At 34.1% G+C, this 16,147-nt stretch overlaps 1 long non-coding RNA gene across 1 annotated transcript in view; it reads right to left on the reverse strand.

Moving 5' to 3' along the window:
* Positions 1-814: 814 nt before the first annotated feature.
* LOC116080278 overlaps positions 815-16,147 on the reverse strand; it is a 67,756-nt gene continuing 52,423 nt past the window's right edge. The window contains exon 4 of the long non-coding RNA XR_004114379.1: positions 815-854. This is a non-coding gene — a long non-coding RNA (uncharacterized LOC116080278). The remainder of the gene's footprint in view (positions 855-16,147) is intronic.

Genomic DNA, 16,147 nt, shown 5'->3' on the forward strand with positions numbered 1-16,147 from the left:
GATGTTTTAAAAATATATCCGAAGCTTTTCCCAAGATTGGTACTCTATAACCATTGTTTTAAAACTGAGCATATTACATAAACATACAGCAGAATATCCGTCAGTGAAGACCTGCAACCTGGTAAATTGTGTAAGGATACAGCACCAGAGCACATCGGAAAGCTTCTAAAGCTCAGCCTCTCTTTGACCATCTTTGCTCTGTTTTTTAGCAACCCATCATGCTACGGTGTCATAGGAGAGCAAGTCGTTTGCTGCCACAAGAAGTATGTTAACTTTGTGGGGTGTGGAGAAGATGCAAATGTGAAGCTCTGAGACTAATACTCAACATGTGGATCATCATGAAATCTATCCAGAAACTTTCATATTATTCAGAATGTCATAAGGAGTAATCAAATATCTCATTTCCAATTAGTAGTGGGGTAATTTAAAACATCACTAGCCAGATTTTTGAAATGACTTAAAATTTATTGTAACTTAGGCTATGGCAGAATGTCAAGAAAGAAACAGAGCAAACCATTACTAGTAGAGACAGAGAAAGGTGTAGTTACTATTTAACTGAAAGAGATCTACAGAACTAAATGTAATTAAATGCAGGAATGTAGAATTTATGTAAATGTACTTGTAGATGAACAATGCATCAAAATGTATCAGATGATATTTAGACAGCTTTGCCTTTGACAGACTGAGCTCTTTTGTGCTTTAGTGAGAAGTAAAATTCAAGAGGAAGAAGACTGTGACACAAACACATCCTTATTAAATAATTAATTAACAATCCTACCTCTGATATCTGTTAGATTGGTTTGACCAAGTCAGTTGCTTTAGATCTTGAGGTGCATTCTTGCTTTAGAGAAAATCTAGTAGAAAGAAGAAAGCCTCTTAGGGGAATGGGGCACTTTAAACTAAATACACTAATTTCACACCTGATGACTTGAATAAACTAACTGGGCTTTGTGTGACAGACTCTTGTGAAACATTTCAAGGACTGACATTCCTGGAGGCAACATGTCAGTCTCCTGGTTTTGTCTGGCTCTAATATGCATAATGAATTTGGTAACCTGAAAATGTAGGGTTGATAGGATACATGAAGTAAAATGTCCCTAAATGTATTGAAAAGTGAGAGGGAAGCACACACACCTCACTAATTTGTTTCTTTTTCTAAAGATGCATGTACTGACAGGATGCCGTACTTCCTCTAGTTTACTAGTGCTGCATGCCTTAGCCCATTTTCACAATGCATACCAACACATGGACTAATTTAGCACTTCTCAACCCTCCTAATGCTGTACTCCTTGAAAATGTTTCATGTCGTGAACCTCAACCATAAAATTATTATTCCTAACTGCATTTTGGCTACTGTTATGAATTGTAATGTAAATATCTGTGTTTTGTGATGATTTGGAATATCCCTATTAAACAGTCATTCAACCTCTGGGGGTCAAGACCCACGGATTGAGAAACACTGATCTACATGTTCATTTAAAAGTTCCATTTTATCTTATCTCCAACATTCTCATTATATCTTGTTCCATACAAGTCAGGCACACCAAGTAATATAAAAGTGAATGACTTTGAAGGACATGTACTACTAGTAGACAGAGGTTGACATATACACATATACAAAAAGCAAAAATTATACCTTAAAATTTTAAAGCATCATACTTATGACATTAAATTTTCCAAAAACGCTATCTGTTTAGCACTTTTACCACAATGCTGTCTAAAGATAAATGTCTTGAATTTATGTGTTTTTGTCATTGGGCATGTTCTTGTCTGTAGAAAGGATTTTTCCCTCTAAAATCTATAAGCATGCTTTATCTTCATTTGATATTTTCCAAAATTAGAAAGCATAGCACTGATATGTCATCAACTTGAAGTGTTTTGTATCAAAATGGTTAGTCATTTTTTGGATGTTATAATTATAACACTACCATATTTTTCTTCAGTGTTTTGTCCAAAAACAGATTTAAATAAAAATAACAAGTGTAAAGGATTAGCTCTGAAAAGTATAAAATCACAGGAGAATATGAAATTTGTATGTAAGTAAATCCTTGAGAGCAGATGGAATTTCCCCAAAGATTTAGAAGAATTCAAGGGTGAAATTGTTAGCTAAAGTATGTGATATTTTGCTGAGAAAGCCACAGTGCCAGGTATAAAAACTTTCTAATATCACTAGCATCTAAAAGACACACTATGAGCACAAATGTTAAGACTGGAGTCTTTGATGCCCAAATTGATGGAATATCTTAATTAATCTTTTTATTTATAAATTAATTCTTCAATTTAAATAATACTTTTATAAACTTTTCTTCCAAAGATTATGAAATATTTTTCCTATGGGAAGATTATTGTTGATTTTTAATGATCAGTGAATAATTTCCTATGTCTACATGCCAATGACAGTAATAATACTTTGCATCAACTATATTGTCTCTAGACTTTAAGTCTCATATTTACTTTCTAACATTATTAAGAAACAAAGGACAAATATCAATTTCCAAATTTCAACATAACATGGAAATATGAAAGGATAGACAATAATTGTCAAATGAGATTATTCATAGATATAAACATATAGACACAGACACACAAACACACAAACACACACACTGCAGAGAAGTAAAGCTGAAGGTCCATATGTAGGTAAAGAGATTTTAATAAAACTCATCTACAGAGTGCGGAATTTGCTAGTTTAATTTTCAAAATAGATACAGAACTGTTAACATCTTATATAGGCTTAAAGGCATTGAATTCAGAGTGGATTGTACAATATTTGACTCAAATATATAATGCCTTGATGTTCATTTATGACACCAAACCAAACAGAAACAACCCAAAAAGCACACAAAAATATACAAGCCATGTAGTTATTGTTTCAAGTTGATTATAGCTAAAGGTAAATGGATTATTGATTAGAAAGAGGTCACCATCATACCATATGGGCTAATTTGTCTAATGACTAAGTTATATTAGTTCATCATAAACAAATAAAAGATAAAATAATTTAAATATTCTTAACAATATTGAATTTTAAAAGTATATCTAAATTGTAGTTATGAACTGTGCCAGTCACTGTAGATAATAATTAACAAGTATGAAACAGGTCGGGTTTCTGAGATTGCACAGGAATTAGATGAAATGCCCTAAGAGCCTCAAGAATGCTTTTTACTTAGTGCTCTCTGAAATGTGCAAAGTGTTCTGGCAAAGAATGAGCTGGATCCACTCCAAGAAATGCTCTAGAATTGATTCTGTCTAGAGTTCATCCAGTCCTTGACCCCCATCCTTTGATTTCTCCTTATTCTAAAGAAAAAAACCCACCAACATAGAAAGAGAAGGCAATCATCATTTGTTGATTGAAGTGATAAGAGAATATAAGAGCTTTCATCTCTTACGAACAGATTTTTGTTATAGTCTCAAGTATGAAAACATCTCTCAGTGAAGAGGGAATCTCATTGCTCAAAAGGAAATGCACAACTGGATGTGGCGATGCTCACTTGTCCTTTTAGTTTTGGGAAGGTAAGTGGGTTTGAGGCTAACTCGGGATGCAGAGAGACTGGATAAAATACCCTAAACTCTAAAAGTTAGATGGCATGTACTCCACTATTTTGAAATTCAGCTGAAATGAGAACCATGGTGACATATAGCCAGAAAGAAAATAAAAACAGATTTGCAGAGGAAATGCAAGAACCGAGAGCAGGCTGGAGAATGCAGCTGATTCAGTTCTGTGACTTTTCTTGAGAGAGAGAATCTAAATTTCAGCAAGTTGTTTTGTTTTCAAAACATCTGCTTGAGTTTGCTCTCATGTGATTTTACAATTGTTTTGGTAGTTAGCATTACTCTGGGTTTGCATATATGGAACTGTTTGTCACAGTGGGAGTAGGGACATTTAAATTTATGCCTGACTGTGACAAGAACAACACTCTGCTTTATGACAGTAGCAAGAGAGGTCAAGGGGATCCAGATATCAGAATGCTTTCTGCACACACAGTGCTTCTTATTTCTTTAGTAGCAGCATGACATTTGTTTTACTGCTATTTAAATGCATCAAGACTCTATTTCCCAGCTTTGTATGCAAGTATGCATGATAATGTCTACATCTAGTATACAATGCAACTAATTGTGAGCTAATCATGCCCCATTCTAACATAGTTATTAGGTATCAAAAATATGTTTTCATTAGTCAGATGGCATTTAATTAATGTAAAGTTTCTCTCTGATTAAATCTCAATTAGATAACCATTCAAAACAATGACGTTTCCTGTGTTACTGGACAATCTTATTGACTCACAGATGGCATATGATAAAAATATTAGCCAAATATTATATCATGACTGGTTAAACAAACTAAGGCACATCCATCTTAATCAAATATGCTATAGATCAGAGTACTGCAGAACATCCAACAATAAAATTACTACCATAACAGATTGGAGTTCACTGTAACATATGCTGCCAATTGAACAGAGTCTCAGTTTGTGTGTATAACAAGCAAGTGCAGATGTGCAATATTCTGCATTTGATCTTGACTACACTCTGCTTAGTATTAAATAACAAACATCAAAGCAAACAGATTTGAGGAATTTGAGATTTATGGATTTGAGAATACCTGATGACTATCTGAAGTACTCATAAGAGATATGCAAGAAAGTTATTGAAAAAGTCTCACAATTATTATAAGGTTCTATAACACTAGTCATTAATAACCTACGAGCATCTTGTCACTTTTTGTTTTGGTTGTTGGTTTTGCTTTTCTTTTTCAAGACATGGTTTCTTTGTGTACAAGTCCTGCCTGTCCTGGAACTTGATTTTCAGATTAGTCTGGCCTGCAACTCAAAGATCTGACTACCTCTGCCTCCCTAGTGCTGGGACTAAAGGCATGTGCCACCACACCCAGCTGCATCTTTTTACTTTACATTAGGTTTTAAATGAAATATTTTTTTCAAAGAATATTATAAATAATATTGAATATATATTTATTACTAGTATATATGCAGAATACATATGTTTTTATTAGCGTGTATTATTATATATAGGTGGTATATATGTGTAAATTTATTATTATTAGGCACTCTACAGAATAAGTTACTGTGAGTTTTACCTAAATTGTGTACATACTTAACAAAATGAAAATATACATACTAGCATTCATATTTTTCTAGTGAAGAAGCTTAAACATTAACTGAGAACTTAAAGTCCCTCTCAAAGCTATATTAAAAATAATTGGTCAGAAATATTTCATTCTAATATAGGCTGCTTGAATTTAAAGCATGTTATTAAAGAAATTTGATAGACTTCCTCTTTGAATATACTCACTCAAACTCATGACATTGGTGTTGCTCATTGAATGTTAGCATTAGTCTCCAGAAATTCACTTTACAGAAAAGAGTGTGAGTGAACAAGCAAAATCATAATTAAATGCATGTCTGTAATCTGGATACTAAGCATTACCTAGAACTTGAGCAGGCAGTCAACATGCTTAAGTGATTCTATCGTCTAGCAAATGAGCTGCTGTTGTTAGAGTGACCGATCTGTGTAGTGGAATTTTAATCCAACATGGTTGCTCTAGCCAGGGATTGCATCCAAGGATCTTCTAGGTCTATGCGATAGGGCTGGAATGCAGACACACTCTGTATGGCAATGTAAACTGACTGGAATTCAGAGACACCCATAGTACACACCTTTAATCCCTAACAATGAAAGTAAGGTTAGTTTGTAGATGGAAGCAGCAATACTTGAAAATAATATCTAATTGGGGTGAAGACAAAACAATGAATCAGAAAAAGATTTGAAGGAATGAGTCAGAGATAGGACATTCCCCACTCTCATAAAATTAGAAAGGAAAAACAGGCTACTTGAAAGTAGTGCAGGGACCTCTCCTCCCATTGATGATCGACTTTGCAATCCTCTACATGCTGCCAGAACAATCAGTCCCGCCATGTATAGTCCTTGGTTGGTGGTTGAGTCCCTGGGAGCTCTGAGAGTACTAGTTAGTTCATATTGTTGCTCGTCCTAAGGGGCTGCAAACCCTTCAGCTCCTTTGGTCCTTTCTGTAACTCTTTCATTGGGGACCCTGTGCTCAGTTCAATGGATGTGTAGGGGAATGCCAGGGCCAATAAGTGGGAGAGGGTGGGGTGGCAAGCAGGGGGAGGGGGGAGGCAAAAGGGGTTTGTTCTTGTTGTTTTTTCCCTTTGGAGGGGAAACTAGGAAAGGAGAAATCATATGACATGTAAATAAAGAAAATATCTAATATGCTAAAAAAATGTAAAAAATAAAGGAAAAAGTAGTGCAGGGAGAGAGCTGAGTTGAGTGATGTTGGGTTTGGTGCGGCTCAGTTGAGCGAGTGCAGGGCAGTGGAGTTCAGTTTGTTGCTGCATCTGTGAGTCTACATGTGAATTCATGCAGAGGGAGTCAGAGCCAGAGAATAAGGAATCAGAAGCTTAGAACAGATTCTCAGAGTTAGTTTGGGGCCAAGCAGAGCAATGTAATGAGAAAGCAAAAAAGGCCAGATTGAATTAGTCAGATTGGAGAGGAGTTTGAGGTAGAGCAGCTGAGTTTAGCCAGACAGAGTTTAGAAAGAGCAGGTAAGGGTGAGCTTATTCAGCAGTGAGCCTCTGAGACAACAATTACATCTGGTGAATAAAAGTTACTTTTATGACAGTGTGCTTATAAACACTAAGATTTTAAGGAATTTTTTGTTCATATCCTTAGACAAATGTATCTATTATCTTAATTGAGAAGGATCTTCAGATTCTCCTACTACAAAAATACCTATAATTATACAAGTGCACATATATTCCCATATGTGCTTATAGTTTAAATGAAGATATATATATTTATATATTGTGGTGAACAAAATTCATAAATTATGCTACTTAGTTTTTAATAGATTATTTTACTTCCAACACTTTAAAGAAAAAGAAAAACGTTAGAATGGAATTTTTGATCTGGGTGCAGTTTGGTGAGGAAGGGAAGGCAGTAATTGCTGGGTTACTACCATCTCTGGGACAAATAGTATCTTCTACACTTCAACTAGTATAGCAGATTGCATTTTTTCAAATGCTGTAAACATATAGCTCTATTATTCTATTATATAATTTTTGATATTACAATAGTTGCTTTTATTTTGCTATGTTATAACCTTATGCTTACAAGCAACTTATGGAAGAAAGTTTATTTTGCTTTATGTTTCAGTAGGATGAGTGTCTAACATGATGGAGGGAAGGGATGACAGTAACAAATATGACAGTAGAATCAGCAAGCTTTAACTGCAAGTGCAAAACAGAAAGCAAGTGAACTTTTAAACTTTTAAAGCCTGCTTCCAGTGGCATTCTTCCTCCAGTAAGACCACACATAAGATTCCACAGTGTTCTCAAACAGTCCAACCAACCAGGGACCCAGTCTTCAAATGTGTGAGCCTATCATGTACGTTTCTCCTTCAAACAATTAGGGATATACTGAATACTTAGTTAGGAGTCATATGATCAATGTCTTATTGGTTTCTATTCTAGGCCATATTCCAAATAGCTATCTGCATATTATTACTGAATACTCAAATATAATTATTATAAACTTTTCCATTTTATTAACACATCTAAAGTTTCTATATTTTTAAAATAAATGTCTTGTGTACTACATAGAAACACACTTTTCATTGTGTTATTTCTCTACTAAGTGATTTGGGAAGGTTATAATTTCCTTCATTATTTTTTCATCATCCAGACCAATATTAAGTCTAATATTTCCTTCTTAAGCACACATATTTCAGGGAATGAATATATTAAACTCTAGTTCCATTTTCTTCCTATTCTATATTCTAATTCATTTTAATATCAATTCCAATCACTAAACTATCCATCTCATAAAACTCTCATTATTCTTTATTCTACTAGAGATAAACTCAGAACAACTACCCATGGAAATAAATGGATATCATAAGTTTATCTCTTTCTCAAGAGCCTCCCCCATCCCCAACTAGCTTCTTTCTTCCTTTGCTCCCTCTAGATGCCATGCTAGTCATTAGCTGAATGAGTCTGAAGGGTTGTTTTTATGTGATTCCGAGAATCATACGGGATAAAGTGATATCAGTGTTAGTAATTAAAAAGGAATTGCAGGTACATAGCACTACCGATGACTCAAGACTATATTTAAGAGAAAAACAGTGTGCAAAATTGCAGGGAAGTTATGTCCAGAGGCTTTTGAGTAAACAGTGCAAATAGCAGTTAAGTTAGTGCCTATATTGCAACACCTTTTAGCTATGATCCAAAGCCAAAGGATCATGTCCAATGATCCAGGAATAATTCTTTTCTAAACATCACCAATGCATCTGATAGTAATCTTGTGTCTGCAAATGCTAAAATGGATTCTCAGCCTGGTGACAGTTCACTGCTAAAGTCTCAGAGATAACCTAGTCTATCTAGTGACCAGGCAGAATCCACTCTCTTCATGAGCTACTGAAAAAAAGATACAACCAGGGATCCTATTGAGACACAGCAAAAGCCACTTTAAGTCCTACTCATTTGTAACCTTGAGGACAGTGACATAAAACCTAGTCAGGGACTGGTAAGGGAAATCTTTACTTTCTGCTACTGGAAAAAAAAGTTATTTGGTCATATACAGACACCAGTTTAATTTTATATAGGTCATGAATATTCATGCAAACATGACACATAATTTAAACTTTTGAGATGTTGTAATATAAATTTCAAGATTTTTTATATAAAAATCAATTTCTACATTAAGGGAAAACAATTTCAAAGAAAATAAGCTCTACTTAATTTTTAACAGAAAATCAAATTCTACTATTCTTCTAGATAATGAGAATGTTAGAAATTCCCTTATGTTAGCTGGGGCTTTCAATCATATAAATAATTGCATGTTTATAGTATCAACAGCACATTGACAAACATTTTCATCCACACAAATGAAATAGTGAGGTTATACAGCAATATGCATGCATCTAACAAGGCTTCTGTCTTTATAAAACACTAGACAGTTATCTCTTGATTTTAGAGTTAAGAATAATCTTTACTACTGAAAAAAAATAACATTAATTTTCTCAAAAATTCTAAGGTGCTCCTGTCTGTAAGCACCATAGCGTTAGTAATAGTGTCAGTCATTGAAACCTCCCCTTAAGATGGATCCCAAGTTGGGCCAGTCACTGGACCACCTTTCCCTCAGTCTCTTCTCACTTTTGTCCTTGTGGTTCTTTCAGAAAGGAACAATTTTGGGTCAGACTTTTTGACTGTGGGATAGCAACCCCATCCTTCCACTTAATGTCCTGTCTTTTTACTGGAGGTGGATTCTACAAGTTCCCTCTTCCCACTGTTGAGCATTTCATTTAAGGTACCTCCCCTTGAGATCTGAGAGTCTCCCATTTCCCAGGTCTCTGGAACTTTCTAGAGGGCTCCCCTCCTGCCACCCTCCCCACAAGGTTGCCCCATTCATTCTGCTGGCCATCAAGGCTTATGGCTTATCCCTTGCACCTGCCCATACCTGGCCATGCTCCCCCTTTCTCTCCACCCCCATCCCTCCCTCCCAAGTGGGATTGAAGCATCCTCACTTGGGCCCTTTTGCTAGTTAACCTTCTTGAGTTCTGTGGATTGTATCCTAATTATTCTATTCTGCCTCTGTCTCTCCCCGACCCTCTCTCTGCTAATATCTACTTATTAGAGAATACATACCATGTATATCCTTTTGAGTCTGAGTTATTTCATTCAGAATGATATTTCTAGTTTCATCCATTTGCCTTCAAAACTTATGATGTCCTTGTTCTTTTTTTTATTGGATATTTACTTGATTTACATTTCAAATGTTATCCACTTTCCCAGTTTCCCTCCCTCCTGGAAACACCCTATCACATCTTACCTCCCCCTGCATCTTTGAGTGTGTTCCTCCAGCCTCCCATTCACTCCCAACTCCTTGCCCTTGATTGCCCTACACTGGGGATGATATTTTCTAGTTCTATCCATTTGCCTAAAAATTTCATTAATTAATTGTTTTTGTTTGTTTGTTTGTTTTTTGTTTTTCCAGACAGAGTTTCTCTGTGTGGCTCTGGCTGTCCTGGAACTCACTCTGTAAACCAGGCTGGCCTTGAACTCAAAAATCTGCCTGCCTCCCAAGTGTTGGGATTAATTAATCATTTTTAATAGCTGTGTAGTACTCCATTGTGTAAAAGTACCACATTTTCTGTATCCATTCCTCTGTTCTTTAGAATGTCTAAAGGACATCTGGGTTCTTTCCAGATCCTGGCTGTTATAAATAAGGCTGCTATGAACATGGTGGAACATGTGTCCTTATTACATGTTGCAGCATCTTCTGGGTATATGTCCAGGAGGTATAGCTGGGTCCTCAGGTAGTACTATGTCCAGTTTTCTGAGGAACCACCAAACTGATTTCCAGAGTCGTTGTACCAGCTTGCAATCCCACCAAAAATGAAGGAGTGTTCCTCTTTCTCCACATCTTCACCAGCATCTTCTGTCACCTAAGTTTTTGATCTTAGTCATTCTTACTGGTGTGAGGTGGAATTTCAGAGTTGTTTTAATTTGCATTTCCCTGATGACTAAGGATGTTGAACATTTCTTTAGGTGCTTCTTGGCCATTCAATATTCCTCAGTTGAAAATTCTTTGTTTAGCTGTGTAGCACATTTTTAATAGGGTTATTTGATTCTCTGGAGTCTAACTTCTGAAGTTCTTTGTATATATTGGATATTATCCCTCTAGCAGATGCAGGATTGGTAAAGATCTTTTCTCAATCTTTTGGTTGCCTTTTTGTTCTATTGGATGTCCCTGTTCTTAATAACTCAATAGTATTCCACTGAGTAAATGAATTCCATTTTCTGTATTCATTCTTTGTTCGTGGGACACATAGATACTTATATCGAAACTGGGGGCCCCTCTGGTTGAATTAGGGAAAGGCTGGAAGAAGCTGAGGAGGGCGACTCTATAGGATGAACAGCAGTCTCAGCAAACATGGGCTCCTGAGATCTCTCAGACACTGAGCTACAAACCAGGCAGCATACATGAGCCAGTTCCAGGCATCCGACACATATATAGCAGAAGACTGCCTACTCTGGCCTCAGTGGGAAAAGATGCACCTAACCCTAGAGAGACTTGAGGCCCTAGGGAGTGGGAAGGTCTGGTGAGGGTGGGACATCCTCTTGGAGTCTGGAGGGAGGAGAAATGGAATAAGGAACTCTAAGACGGCAGGCCCAGGAGGGGACCAATGGCTGGACTGTATTTTAATCTCAAAAATGGACAAAAATGTAAACAGAATTCTAATTTTGTTCTAATTTGAGCTTTTGAATTGAAGTTAAGCTAAGTTAAGTAAAGTTAATTTCAATATAAATAGTTGTTAGGTTAAAAGATAGTTCTAATGTAAATAAGCTTTAGAAATATATCAAAAATTGATATATTGATTTGTATTAGCACTTAAAGTAATATGACAATATATTTTAAAATATCAGTTATCTGTATGAAATTTAACAGATCATGTACAATTTTATATACATTTTTATATACTTACTAACAGATTAGTTTTTTTATTCAAAATTCATGAAAATGCAGGAATTAGTACTATTATATTTCAAGTATCTGATTTTTAAAACATTTAATCTTTCTCATGATAAAGAGTAAGATTTTCTTAAAAGTTGAACTGTAGTCCAGGGATTACCCTATTGTTTAAACTTGGCACATCGGGGTTATCTTCACGATACTATTCAGTGATTTTATTACTCCCTATACTCCTTGGCCCTTAGGTAGTCATTATTTCTGAACATGCAAGTTAAATGAAGTTCATTGACACAGATCTCATAATATTTCATTATAGTACCTTTTCCACTTTAATCTTTCAAGGGAATTATGGCCATCATAATCATTTTTCCATTTTAACCAAAGCTCAGATTTCCCTACTAAGAGTTTTGAGACCAAAGGTGTATGCATTTTGATGCTTGCCCATATTCACACTTTATTTGGTATATGAACAGACCATTATTTGAAGATTCAAAATTTTATGACAATGCCTCAACCATTTAAAATTGTTTCATTATATTGAAGAAAATGGAAAAGGCTGAAGGGTTCAATAAGAAAAACTAGGAGCTGCCCTTCAAAGGTGACAAAGTATAAAAAAGAAGTAAATTTTAAAATTTGTTACACGAAAGAGTAGCAGATAAGAAAAATGCAATAATGTTGGAAATTGCTACTATTGTGTTTCTTACATTTTCTAACCACACATGCATGCATACATACATTGTATGACATGATTAATACATCTATTTCAGTCACTAACAATGAATGCATACATCCATAATGAGTATTTGTATGTACATATAATTCTATTTGCAAATTTTACCAAATGGCACATGACATTTGTCATGAATATAAAACTGGAAAAAAACTAGTGTTTTGGTTATTTAAAACCAATATGTCTGAATTTTAGTTTCATTATGTCTAATGTCATGAGCCTTAGTGATTATTCCCTAAGGAGTTAGCACATGAGATTCTTGACTGAGTCCCTTCTCAAATATCTTCTTTAAATTAGAAAGTTCAGAAGATAGACTATAAAACACTGTGAAATAACTAGGTGATACAATTCTCTTCCAAAGAATGGTATAGGTGGCATCTTGAAGAACTATGACTTCCATCCCATCACCATTATGTCTTTTATACTCTCACAAAGTGTTTTGACACCCCCTCAAGTTACTGCTTAACTATTTTCTCCTATGAGATTAATTCCCCTAATGCATTTTGGAAAAAATAGATAGTATTATCCCTTAGAGTTCTTAATATGTAATCATATCATTTTTTTCATAAATTTTAATTCTCTACAACATATTTAGGTAATTAAAATCACTACAGATTTGTTGTAGACTCTCATTCAAGACTCTTACTTTTCATAGTATATATTACTATTATTCTCTAAACAAAAACTTTAGTTTGAAAACTCAAATGTATATATGTATATAATAGATATAAAGTAAATTTGTTAAAGCAACCATTATTTTCCTTCTCATTTTCCCCTCTTTTTGCTTCATGTCAACTATGAAACTAGTGTGTATGTTTGCACTTTTTACCTGACCATACATATCTTTAGAGATTTTTATAAGCCATCAGTTTGGGAGTAATTAACAACATTGGGCCCCTCCATAAATTTTTTCATGACTATATTAATATGAAAATTGTGAAAAGTCTATCTAAACAACCTTAAATCTGTAAATAAATATTCATGTACTCTTTTATTAGTTATTATTCTGCATAATGTATGAATTGAAAAATCTATATAATTAGAAAGATTTGCCATAGATTAGTAGTAGCTAATTATGAAAGTATGCTTATTAAGTAACATATCATATTTAAATACTCTTAAAAGTAAAGATTTATTTGAAAATTATATTTCTAACAATTAAACCATGTTTCAATTAAAGTGTCTTTTATTGTCCATGTAAATATTTTTATCATTAATACACATGTAAGCTAGCTTCCACATTTATTCTTCTGTATTAAGTATGAAGTCAGTCCATCAGTTTTTGATATTATAGACACTATTGGAATATAAATTACATTGTACTCATAAATAGAGCTATTATGGAAACTGAAATGTTACAATAGACTTTTTATTTCCTTATATTAATATTCTGTTATAGTTTTTAAAATGTTATTTTATGTGCTATGCAGGTACTCTCTTAATGTATGTTTGGCCTCATGTATGTATGCATTATCTGTGGAGGTAGGAAGAGGATGCTACTGAAGTTACAGATGGTTGTGATAGCCCATGATGGTTGTGATAGCCCATGAGCATGCTAAGAAACATATTTGACTTGTCTGGAAAAGCAATCAGTGCTCTTTATCACTGATCAGTTTCTTTGGCATTCTTCTGTATTTAATTTACCTCATACTTATTACTCCTTAATAATAATTTGTACTTCTGGATACTTATTGTTAGTCTAGACAAAAAGCTATTGATTTTTTAAAAAATTGTTTATATCAAATGTAGAGGATATTGTTAGTCTGTTTTTCTAATAAAAAAATATTTTGAGACTGAGGTTTTAAATCATATAGCAATATAAATATCTACAGTACTACAATTTCAATTCTTTCTCTAATTTCTAGATTTTGTTTTCTGGTTTTTATTCTTTATTAAACTTTTTAGTAAAAAATGATTAAATAACTCCTTTCCTTACCTTTTCTCCATCCAAAGCCTTCTATAGCCCCCAGACCTCAAATAATTAAATATATATATATACACAAATATATATGAATAAGTATATATGTATATTTATGAGTATATATGTGCACAATACACAATTGTATATACAAATATATATAAATGTACACATATATACACATATGTATACACACACATATATATATATATGTACATATGTATGTATAGTGTCTTTTAGAAACACACACACACACACTCAAAAACTGGCTGAGTCTGTTAAGTTTGGCTTGTATATCTATGATTTCAGAGCTTACTGTTTTTTATTTACTGACCAGTTAGAGGGTTTATCCCTAAAAGATGCTCATTCTACCTCTCAAAGCAGTCATTAGTTTCCTGTATTTATTTGTCACGGTGTGGAACCCCATCAGTGTGAGACTTTCTGTGTATTTAATGCTGGGATATCTATTACTATAATTTCACTTGATAAAATGGTAACGCAGTGATAAGGTAGTGATAACAGGTATTTCAGTAGCTTGGTAGTAGTTTAATATCTTTAGATATTCATCCGTGCTTATCAGTAGTAACTGGAATTTGGCATTGCCTTTTATTTAAGCAACATATTAACATTAATTTTAGTACTTTTCTTAAAGTCTTGAGTAGATATTTAGATGATCCATTTCTGAGTTGCTCACCATCTGTAAAAATATATCAATCTGGAAATAATGAATTATACTTGACTTTTTGTTACCATGTTTATAATTTTGTATCTATTTGTTTTATTATAATGTTACTGGTTGAATTTTTAAAAATTTTTGTATTAAATATATTCTGATAATATTCTTTCCTGTCCCCCAACTCTCTTCTTACATCCTCCCTGTCTCCTGCCCACCCAACTTCATGTTCTTCTAGTTTTTCTTTCTCAAAACGCAAAAAATATGTTTATTTCTCTGTTACATGTCATGTTACCAAATGTTGCCTCAACAAAGAATTCCAGACTTCTCTACTTTGTGTCTACTTATTTCTCCTAAGCATGATTACTAAATGTAAGTATTTACACTTCAGATTTTATATAACTTTTATTAGTTTCTTGACACTTATTTATATGTAGAATGAATTTTGGTTTTGTTCACTTTTCTTCACCCTGATTTCCATGAAGCTAATGGTAAGTTACCACTTTATCAATCCACTACTATGACACTTTGAGGGGAGGTTTAGTTGGGAAGTGTTTTCTGTTTGTTTCCTTACACTTATTATTGGACTTTATATTTCATCTCCTTTACATCTAACATTAAGCATGTAGACTGAATATTCTAAGGCTTTTTCTTTCTTTCTTTCACTCTTTCTAACTTCAGTTGAGTCTTCTGATCTGTTCCTTGTTTCTTCACACCTTTACCTTAAGAATTTTCTCAGCTGCATCTTCTTAACAGTTTCCAATGATAGTGAATCTGCAAAACTCCTGATTTTCACTCAACCTTGCTACCTTGGCTAATTATATGATCACTAAGTCACAGTAACCTCAACATTTCTCAGACGTTAGCTCATTGTTTTCTAGCTTTCAGTGTGGGAGAAGAGCTATCCGATATCACTATGCCCTTTTATATCTCTAAGTTTATGTAAATACTGAGGAACTTTGAGCCGCTCTTCTACATGTCTGTTTTTATTTAAAACAATTGTGAAGCTTGGAGCTCGATGACAACTCTCTTGATGTTTCTTCATCTAGAAGATTTTTATATTTAATTCTAAAAATATAGGTTTAATTAGTTTTTTGCATCTGTCTATTTTGTGTCCTTCTTGATTTCTTTATTGATTCTGTTGTTTCCCAAATAGACACCCTGCTTTTAAAGCTCTCAACTAAGTTGGCAGGTGGGAAGGATAGTACTAATCTATCTGCGGGCCTCATGAGCACCCAACACAGGCTCTACTGGAGCTACATCATGTTGTTTATCATTCTTTATCTTTTCCATCTTATTTGCTGTATTTTCTTCTTTTTGT

This window comes from Mastomys coucha, unplaced genomic scaffold, assembly GCF_008632895.1.
Source record: "Mastomys coucha isolate ucsf_1 unplaced genomic scaffold, UCSF_Mcou_1 pScaffold6, whole genome shotgun sequence".
NCBI classification, from domain to species: domain Eukaryota; kingdom Metazoa; phylum Chordata; class Mammalia; order Rodentia; family Muridae; genus Mastomys; species Mastomys coucha.